The 10,046-nt window shown below is 42.3% G+C and overlaps 1 protein-coding gene across 1 annotated transcript in view; it reads left to right on the top strand.

The window, feature by feature from the left end:
- The window catches only part of dlgap1a (discs, large (Drosophila) homolog-associated protein 1a), a 345,763-nt gene that overhangs the window by 334,721 nt on the left and 996 nt on the right, over nucleotides 1-10,046 (top strand). The gene's annotated exons all lie outside the window — the stretch shown is intronic.

The raw sequence follows: 10,046 nt of genomic DNA, 5'->3' as shown, positions 1-10,046 counted from the left end.
GGGGGGCTAGCTAATCCTTCAGTTGAGTCTCGCCATAGACTCCAAAACATTTAGGGGAAAACCAAAAACCTCAAGTTGTTTGTCTAAAAGGACAACAGACAATTGAACCAAACTATATTTTGCCATGTAAATCTAACTTAAACCAAGTTAGGAATGGAAAAATAGCTTGGAATGCCCTTCTATAGGTATAAATCCCTATATAAAAACTTTTCAGCATGACCCACACTTTAAACTGGTAACTTTAGCTGATCTAAACCATGATAGCTTACACAGCAGGTGCATATAGGTTAAGGTCTTATGTAAAATCCCACTCATAAGCCCAACTAAAACCACATAAATGCATAACACATAGAACCAGAATGGCACCCACTGGGAACCACCACCAGCAGCAACCTTCACTGAAGGGACCTACAACTCCAACGTGGGTCTCCAATTTCCATCCAGTGGTCACCTCTGCAGTTCAATCGAGGGAACCCCTCTGCATGCTGATCAATCAACACCTCCAATCATTGTGGATTTATCGTTGTGGATTATATGACTTTTTCCAATGGATTACAGACTATGTTTCCAAGGGGTTAAAGCACTGCTATAATGGAATTACCAACAACATTGTAGAATTACCTAAACCGTTGTGGGATTACCTTCTTTGACTTTTGTTTTCCTCTTGATGGATTACATCAAGATCAAGGACATTCGGAGGCGTAAGTTCATGTTGGAATTCATCCCCATGGACAGGCGATGATTTCCAAAGGGGGGACTGTAGTGAATTAGGCCTCCGACCAAAACCTGCCTCTGAAGACTTTCATGGGACAGGAACTGTTATTTCATTGATTTGAATCCAGAAATACAAATTAGCTCATCTAGAGACTGTCTAATTATATTCTGAAGTAATCAATTGAAAGAACACTCTTCTTTTATATTATCATTACTATTTTACAATATCTTGATAAATAAAAAGTGTGTTTAGTTTATACCATTTCTAAATGTTGAAGTGAACCCCTCATTTTAAATCAACTGTGAAACAGTATTAATGATTTTTAATCCTCAATTAAATTAGAAATCAAGTTAAATGTCTATTTACAAAGTAATTATGCATTTTGATCTTCTGTCTGAAATGAGAAGTAGTGATGTCGGTCGAAAGTCAGAAATTAAGTTATTAGAACGAAGTGTCGTGTTTTTAAACCTAGCAGACGGTAAACAAGAAGCTACTGGCATCTTCTTCCTCCCACTTTACCATAACATGTCTTCTGTCTGTACGGGACGTTTCTAAAACATTCCTCCTGTTTTCCTGACTTGTAATGACCCTCTGACGTCACTAGAACCACCCCCTGTTGGTTGTTTCAACCAATCAGGAAGTCCTGAAGTGACCGGAAGTGAGAACTCTTTAAGAGTCCACACTTCCTGGAACTTCTGTCTTCAGTCAGTCTTGAGTCAGTCTTCAGTCTTCTTGAGTTGGGACTATGGAGTCTTCCACATCTGAGTGGAACCTCTGACGGAGTCACAGCGCCTCGCTGTGAACCCTCCCGGGCATAATGCCCTACAACCTCGAAGGAAGCTGGTTCTGTTTAACGGAGTAACTGGCACGACTCCTGTTCCTGCCCAGCCACTGCCCGGAGACGCTGCAAAAGGATCGTACTAATGGACTCCTGTTCCTGAGCGGAGGTATCCCCGTATAAGGTAACAAAGTCTCTGCACGTCCTGAAGTGTACAGGAGAGTTGAGCTAGTGTTGAAAGGAGCGTGCCATTCTGCGGTCCGAACAGACACACCCTTTCTTTCATCCATCTAAATCCTCCTCTTTAAACCTATAAATCTCTCCTCTTGTAAACGCTCCTATATTGCCAGTAATTAATCTAGATGCCTTCAGAAATGTCTCTTGTTTTTATTAAGTAAAATGTGCCAAGTTTTATTAATCAGAACCAGATCAGCTAATCACTTGTACATTTTGATGTTAAATTTTGATTCTGTTAAATAAATGACCACATATATTACATATTATATTTATTCTGATGGGTCAAAGAAAATTTACGTTTCAGTGTCACTGATTAAACAATCCAAGCACCAAGCTCAGAATCAAAGTTTCAGCCTGCCTCAGCAATGCCAAACCACCACCTTCCAACATCAATAGAGAGGAGAGGGATGCACTCACCACTCTGAGCAAGGACAAAAACATCATAATTCTCCCAGCAGACAAAGGAAGGTGCACAGTGATTTTGAACCAGAAAGACTATCATGAGAAAGTTATGACACTCCTTAGTGACTTAACCACTTATGAACCTCTGAAAAGAGATCCAGGAAGTGGTTACAAGAAGAAGTTAATAGATTGCCTGAAAATTTTGGAGCAGGACAAGGCTATTGACCGTTTTCTGTACCACAGACTGTACCCAGGGGAGGCCACACCTAGTCTGTATGGTTTACCTAAAATCCACAAACAAGGTGTACCTTTAAGACCAATTGTTAGTATGAATAACTCTGTCACTTACAATGTTTCCAAATATCTGGCATCTGTACTCATCCCTTTAGTTGGCAGCTCAGAACACCACATACAGAACACCATGGACTTTGTGGATAAGGTGAGGGATGTCATCATGGAGACTGATGAAACAATGGTCTCTTTTGATGTCACATCACTCTTTATGTGCATTCCTGTTGATGATGCAGTAGAGGTGGTCAGTTTAAAATTAACATCAGACACCACTCTGAGCAGCAGGACCACACTTTCTACAGAACAACTGTGTCAACTCTTGAAACTGTGCCTGCAGTCAACCTACTTCACATATGGGGAGCAATATTATAGGCAGAAACATGGGTGTGCTATGGGGTCTCCAGTTTCTCCTATTGTTGCCAACCTGTACATGGAGGAGGTAGAAAAGAGAGCCTTGACGTCCTTTTCAGGGACACCACCAAGTCATTGGTTCAGGTATGTTGACGACACCTGGGTTAAAATCAAATCTCAGGAAGTCCAACATTTTAGTGACCACATCAACTCTGTGGATAAATACATCAAGTTCACACGAGAAGATGTAAAAAATGGCAGGTTGGCTTTCTTGGACTGTGAGGTCTCAGTCTCTGATAGAGGACATTTGCAAACTGAGGTGTACCGCAAACCCACACACACAGACCAGTATTTGCAGTTTGACTCCCATCACCCTTTGGAGCACAAGTTAGGAGTCATCAGGACTCTGTATCACAGAGCAGACAGCGTCCCCACTAGCTCAGGAGCCAGGCAGAAGGAGAAATCCCACACAAGACAGGCTCTAGAGCAATGTGGATATCCTAACTGGGCCTTCCTGAAAGCAGAGAAGAAACCCAAACAAGACTCCAGTCAGCCAACAGGTGAAAAGGAGGAACCCAGACCCAGACCAGTGGTCATTCCATATGTTGAGGGAGTATCAGAGAAACTGAGACGTTTATTTTCTAAACATAACGTCCCAGTGGCTTTTAAACCCCAAAATACATTACGGCAAAGACTGGTTCATCCCAAAGATCCAGTCCCCCGGCACAAACAGAGCAACGTTGTGTATGCTGTTCAGTGTCAGGAGGGCTGTGATCAGTCTTACATCGGGGAAACTAAACAGCCACTGGCCAAAAGGATGGCCCAGCACAGAAGAGCAACATCATCAGGCCAGGACTCTGCGGTCTACACTCATCTCCAGGCCAGCGGTCACTCTTTCAGGGATGAAGATGTTCACATCCTGGACAGAGAGGAACGATGGTTTGAGAGAGGAGTAAAGGAGGCCATCTTTGTGAAAAGAAATCGTCCATCGTTAAACAGGGGTGGAGGCCTCCGGGTTCAACTGTCCCCCTCTTACAATGCTGTGATTGCCAGTATCACTCAGCCCTCTGTGAACAGTAAACAGCCATCAGTGTGCTAATGATCCATTGTTATGCTGATGGTCCTTCTTGAGCATGTGATCAGCTGGTTTTGGTTGTCAGCAGCAAAACTGGTTGATCCACCCTGAGACGGTGCTATTTAAGAGACTGAGCTGAATACAGCTCCTCAGACTGAGGAAGTCTCTCGGACGAGAGACGAAACGTTTCTACATTTTTTTGTTGATTTGCTTTGTTTTGTTGTTTTTTTGAATGTCCAGAGGACCAGATTTAACTTTTTTAGATTTTTCTACCTGGATTATTGAGCATGCATCAGGACAATCCAAGCACAGTTACCTCGGTCACATGGCTGTAATATAACTCGAAAAAGAAATAACCCGTTATTTAAATATATTGTAGTCAAGGGCAGCTAACCTAGCCCTTAGCACGCTACAATAGACTCCAAAAACATTTCGGGGAAAACCAAAAAGCCAAACCTCAAGTCGATCGTCTAAAGGGACAACAGACAATTGAACCAAACTATATTTTGCCATGTAAATCTAACCTAAACCTTGATCCTTCTACTTTGTATGATGAGTGGACGCTGGTGCGTTTTGCTGCCGCTGCTCGTCGGTAAACTTTAGACATTTTATTTCCTTTTCTGCAAATTTTTTAACCGTCTTGTGATCGCTAATCGACGGCTACTACATTTGCCTGCCTTCAATCCAGCTTTTACCACACTGTGATTGTGTGCTATCAAGTCAAGTGATATTGGCTTACCTGTCAAACACCGACCAGCTTCAGGCCCTCATTTGACTCCTTCGCCTCACGATGTGGATCAGTCATTTGTCGCCTGGTTTCTACTTGTATGGACTCTCCTGTTACTCCTCACTGAACCTGTGGCAGCTCTACAATACTCCTCTGATGAACTTCTTTGGCTGCGTTGGCGCCAGCCCAATCCTTCGCCGGTGATGCTGCGTCTCCACCCAGACATCGCTTTCCTGCCCCGCCGGAGATACATCCACCGTGGGTCTCGCCGGAACTTCCAGCTCGACAGGTCAAAACCCATCCACTCATTTTGGACCAACAACCGTCGAGCTCCCAGGAAAGCCGCCCGGTCTTCAGATCGCAACATGTTAGCCAGCCTAGCCAGGTCAGCTAACCCATCTGCTAACTCCACATCTGCCAACTTTGGTCTGTTCAACATCCGTTCTCTCACGGACAAAGGACATCACATCCAAGATCTCCTCACCGACCATAAGCTTGACTTTCTCTGTTTGACCGAAACTTGGCAACAACCTCTGGACTTTTCACAACTCAATGACTCCACTCCACCTGGCTTTGTTTACATCTCTCAACCCCGCAGCTCTGGTCACGGGGGTGGTCTCGCGATAATTCATCGCGAGAGTTGGAAGGTTTTGCCTGTGAGTGTTCCTGAGGTCAGCTCTTTTGAGAGTGTTGTGTGTAAACTGTCTGGACCCACCCCCACCATCATTGCCACTGTTTATCGCCCCCCAAGACCTCACAAAGATTTTTTAAATGAATTTTCTGCCTTTCTCTCTCAACTGTCTGCCATGTCACCTAATATTATTTTATTGGGAGATTTTAATATCCATATTGACAATCTTAACCTTTCACTCACCAATGATTTTTTATCCTGCCTGGAGAGTTCTGGATTAAATCAGCATGTTGATTTTTCCACCCATATTAAAGGACATACAGTACACTGGACTTGATTTGTTGTTCTGGACTTACACCTGTTGACTGCAAATCCGATGAACTCACCTTTTCTGACCATTTTTTCCTTTCATTCCATATTTCTCTGTGTGTTTCATCAACCAAGACAGCCCGGCTCATCTCGTTCAGGAATATTAAAGACATCAATTTGGATTCCCTTTCCACTGATATTTCCTCCACTCTGATCCCTGATCATCTTCTGACTCTGGATCAACTCACTGTTCAATACAATCATCACTTAACCCATATTCTCAACTCCCTTGCTCCAGTTAAAACTCGATCTGTTACCTTTACTCATTCTGCCCCCTGGTTTACTTCTGAACTTCGGACCATCAAAGCCAAATGTCATCAACTTGAACGACTCTATAAAAAATCCGGTCTTACCATCCACAGGGACATTTACATTTCTCATACATCACACTACAAGAACTTGATCTCACTAACTAAACATTCTTATTACTCTGGCCTCATTTCTTCTAACAAAGGTAACACAAAGATCCTGTTTTCATTGCTCAATAATACTTTTCACCCCCCTGACTCTCTTCCCTCTCACTTCTACTCAGACAACACATGTAATTCTCTCATGTTCTTTTTTAATGATAAAATCAGTAAAATTCATCAGCAACTTTGTCCTGTCTCTCCTCTTTCTCCCTCCTCTGAACCTTATCCGCCTAGTCAACCTTTTTCTGTCTTTCAGCTTCCTCCTGCCTCTGAAATAGCCGAACTTATCCATAAATCCAAGCCTTCTACAATATGCTCACTGGATCCTCTCCCTACAGCGCTTGTTAAATCTTGCATTTTGTCACTTCTTCCGTTCATTTCTGCCATCATTCACTCTTCTCTTTCCTCTGGAACTGTCCCAGTTATTTTCAAAACTGCAGTTATCACTCCAATCCTTAAAAAACCTGGATTGGATCCCAATACTTTCAATAATCTCCGTCCTATTTCTAACCTTCCATTCATCTCCAAAATTCTGGAAAAAAACAGTCGCCTCTCAACTCCACCTTCATTTAACCGATAACAGTCTATATGAACAGTTCCAGTCTGGTTTCCGTCCCGGTCATAGCACAGAATCTGCTCTCCTCACTATCACCAACTCTCTTCTCATAGCAGCAGATTCTGGATTACTTTCTCTCCTTATCCTCCTCGATCTCAGTGCGGCTTTTGATACCATCTCCCACAACATCCTCCTCCACAGACTTTCATCCATTGGCATCACCCACACACCCCTCGCTTGGTTTCAGTCATATCTCTCTGGCCGCACTCAGTTCATCCAACTGAAATCATTCAGATCCCATTCCTCTCCTGTGACTTCAGGTGTGCCCCAAGGCTCTGTCCTGGGGCCCCTTCTTTTCATCATCTACCTTCTCCCCCTTGGTAATATCTTTCATAAATTTAACATCCATTTCCACTGTTTTGCCGATGACACCCAGCTCTTTTTATCCACTGCACCTAACTCTTCACTTCCTCCCTCCTCCCTCACTTCCTGCTTAGCTGAAATTAAATCCTGGTTCACGTCTAACTTCCTGAAATTAAACAGCGATAAAACAGAGTTTCTACTCATTGGCACTAAATCCACCTTATCTAAAGTTAACAGTTTCTCACTCACCATCGACAACTCCTTAGTTTCTCCCTCCCCTCACGTCAAGAGTCTGGGTGTCATTCTTGACAGCACTCTCTCTTTCCACTCTCACATCAATAGTATTACCCGGTCTGCATATTTCCACCTTCGAAATATCAACCGTCTCCGTCCATCCCTCTCGCCACACTCTGCTTCCATCCTGGTCCACAGTCTGGTCATTTCTTGAATCGATTACTGTAACTCTCTCCTCTTTGGTCTGCCTCACAAATTAATCCGTAAGCTTCAAATGGTTCAAAATTCAGCTGCCCGCATCGTCACCAAAACCCACTCATTTAACCACATCACCCCAGTTTTATAGCAACTTAACTGGCTTCCAGTCACATTCAGAATTCAATTTAAAATCTTGTTGTTCACTTTCAAAGCTATCCACAACCTCGCCCCTCCTTACCTGTTAGATCTCCTGCACATTACCACCCATTCACGCTCCCTTCGTTCTTCCACTTCCATCCACCTTAACGTGCCTCTTGTCCGCCTCAGCACCATGGGACACAGAGCCTTTTCTCACTCTGCTCCCCAGCTCTGGAATGCACTTCCCCCGGACATCCGTAACATTGACTGCCTTCTGACCTTCAAATCAAAACTCATCTGTTAAAGCTAGCCTTTTCACTTTAACTGTTATTTTTAAATGTTATTTTCCTTTTGGTTTAGTGTTTTTAATAGTTATTTTATATTGTTTAGTACTGTGTTTTTAGTGCTGTGAAGTGTCCTTGGGTGTTTTGAAAGGCGCTGACAAATAAAATGCATTATTAAACCAAGTTAGGAATGGAAAAAATAGTTTGGAATGCCCTTCTATAGATATAAATCCCTATATAAATTTTTCAGCATGACCCACCATTTAATTGGTAACTGTAGATGATCTAAACCATGATAACTTACACACCAGGTGCATATAGGTTAAGGTCCTATGTAAAATCCCACTCATAAGCCCAACTAAATCCACATAAATGCATAACACAGAACCAGAATGTACCCACAGGGAACCACCAGTAGCAGCCTTCGCTGAAGGGACCTACAACTCCAACGTGGGTCTCCAATCTCCATCCAGTGGTCGCCTCTGAAGTTCAATCGAGGGAACCCCTCTGCATGCTGATCAATCAACACCTCCAATCGTTGTGGATTTATCGTTGTGGATTTATTGTTGTGGATTTATCGTTATGGATTTATCGTTGTGGATTTATCGTTGTGGATTATATGACTTTTTCCAATGGATTACAGACTTTGTTTCGAAGGGGTTAAAGCATCGCTACAATGGAATTACCAACAACATAATGGAATTACCAACAACATTGTGGAATTCCCTAAACCGTTGTGGGATTACCTTCTTTGACTTTTGTTTTCCTCTTGATGGATTACATCAAGATCAAGGACATTCAGAGGCGTATGTTCATGTTGGAATTCATTCCCAAGGACAGGCGATGATTTCCAAAGGGGGGACTGTAGTGAACTAGGCCTCCGACCAAGACCTGTCTCTGAAGACCTTTATGGGACAGGAACTGTTATTTCATTGATTTGAATCCAGAAATACAAATTAGCTCATCAAGAGACTGTTAATTGTATCCTGAATTAATCAATTGAAAGAACACTCTTCTTTTTATATTATCATTACTATTTTACAATATCTTGATAATCAAAAGTGTGTTTAGTTCATATCATTTCTAATGTTGAAAGTAAACCACTCATTTAAATAAACTGTGGAACAGTGTTAATGATTTTTAAACCTCATTTAAATTAGAAGTCAAGTTAAATGTCTATTTACAAAGTAGTTATGCATTTTGAACTTATGTCTGAATGAGAAGTCAGTGATGTCGGTCGAAAGTCAGAGACAGTCAGAAAACAAGTTATTAGAACGAACTGTATTGTTTTAAACCTAGCAGACGGTAAATAATTGCCACTGGCATCTGCGTTTGTCTCACTTCGTCATAACATTTCTCTGTCTGTACTAAACGTTCCTAAACATTCCTGCAGCCTCTCTTGACTTTTAATAACCCTCTGACATCACTAGAACCACCCACTGTTGGTTGTTTCAACCAATCAGGAAGTACATCTAGACCGGAAGTGAGTACTCTTTTAAAAGTCAACACTTCCTGGAACTAGTCAGTCTTCTCGATTTTTCAGTCTTTGATCTGAGTCTTCTTGACTCTCCAGTCTTTGACTGGAGTCTTCTTGGGTCTTTCATGGAGTCTTCTGGGAGTATTCCACTTCTGAGTGGGATCTCTGACGGAGTCACAGCGCCTCGCTGTGAACTCACCCGGGCGTAACGTCTACAACTTCGAAGGGAGCTTGTTCTGTTTAACGGAGTAAACCACACGACTTCTGACAATGACCAGCCGCTTTAACCGGAGACGCTGGAAAGGTAGCGTTGAAATGGACCCGTTACCAGAGCTGATTCATCTTCTGCGAATGTAATGAGTTGTCGTGCACTAAGTGTACCGGAGGTTTGAGCTTGTGTTGAAAGAATCGTGCTAATTCTGGTCAACAAAACATACATCTTTCCTTCATCCATCTTCCTCGAAATCTCTCCTCTTGTAAATCTTTTCGCCAGTAAATCAATCTAGATGCCTTCAGAAATGTTCTGTTGTCTTGTTAGTAAAACGTGCGAAGTTTTATTAATCAGAACCAGATCAGCAAATCTATGTATACATGTTTGATGGTAAATTTTGATTCTGTTAAATAAATGACCACATTTATTCTGATGGGTCAAAGAAAATGGCGTCTCATGTCACTGATTAAACAATGAACACAGTTATCTTGGTCACATGGCATTAATTTAACTCTAAAAAGAAAGAACCCGTTGTATAGAAATTTTTAGTAGTGAAGCGACAGTTAAGCTGTCCACCCACATTTCACTACAATATATAT

Source organism: Nematolebias whitei, chromosome 9, assembly GCF_014905685.2.
Source record: "Nematolebias whitei isolate Nwh7 chromosome 9, NemWhi1, whole genome shotgun sequence".
Lineage (NCBI taxonomy): Eukaryota > Metazoa > Chordata > Actinopteri > Cyprinodontiformes > Rivulidae > Nematolebias > Nematolebias whitei.
Note: the sequence above shows the minus strand (reverse complement) of the source record. Positions and strands in the feature narration are given on the sequence as shown.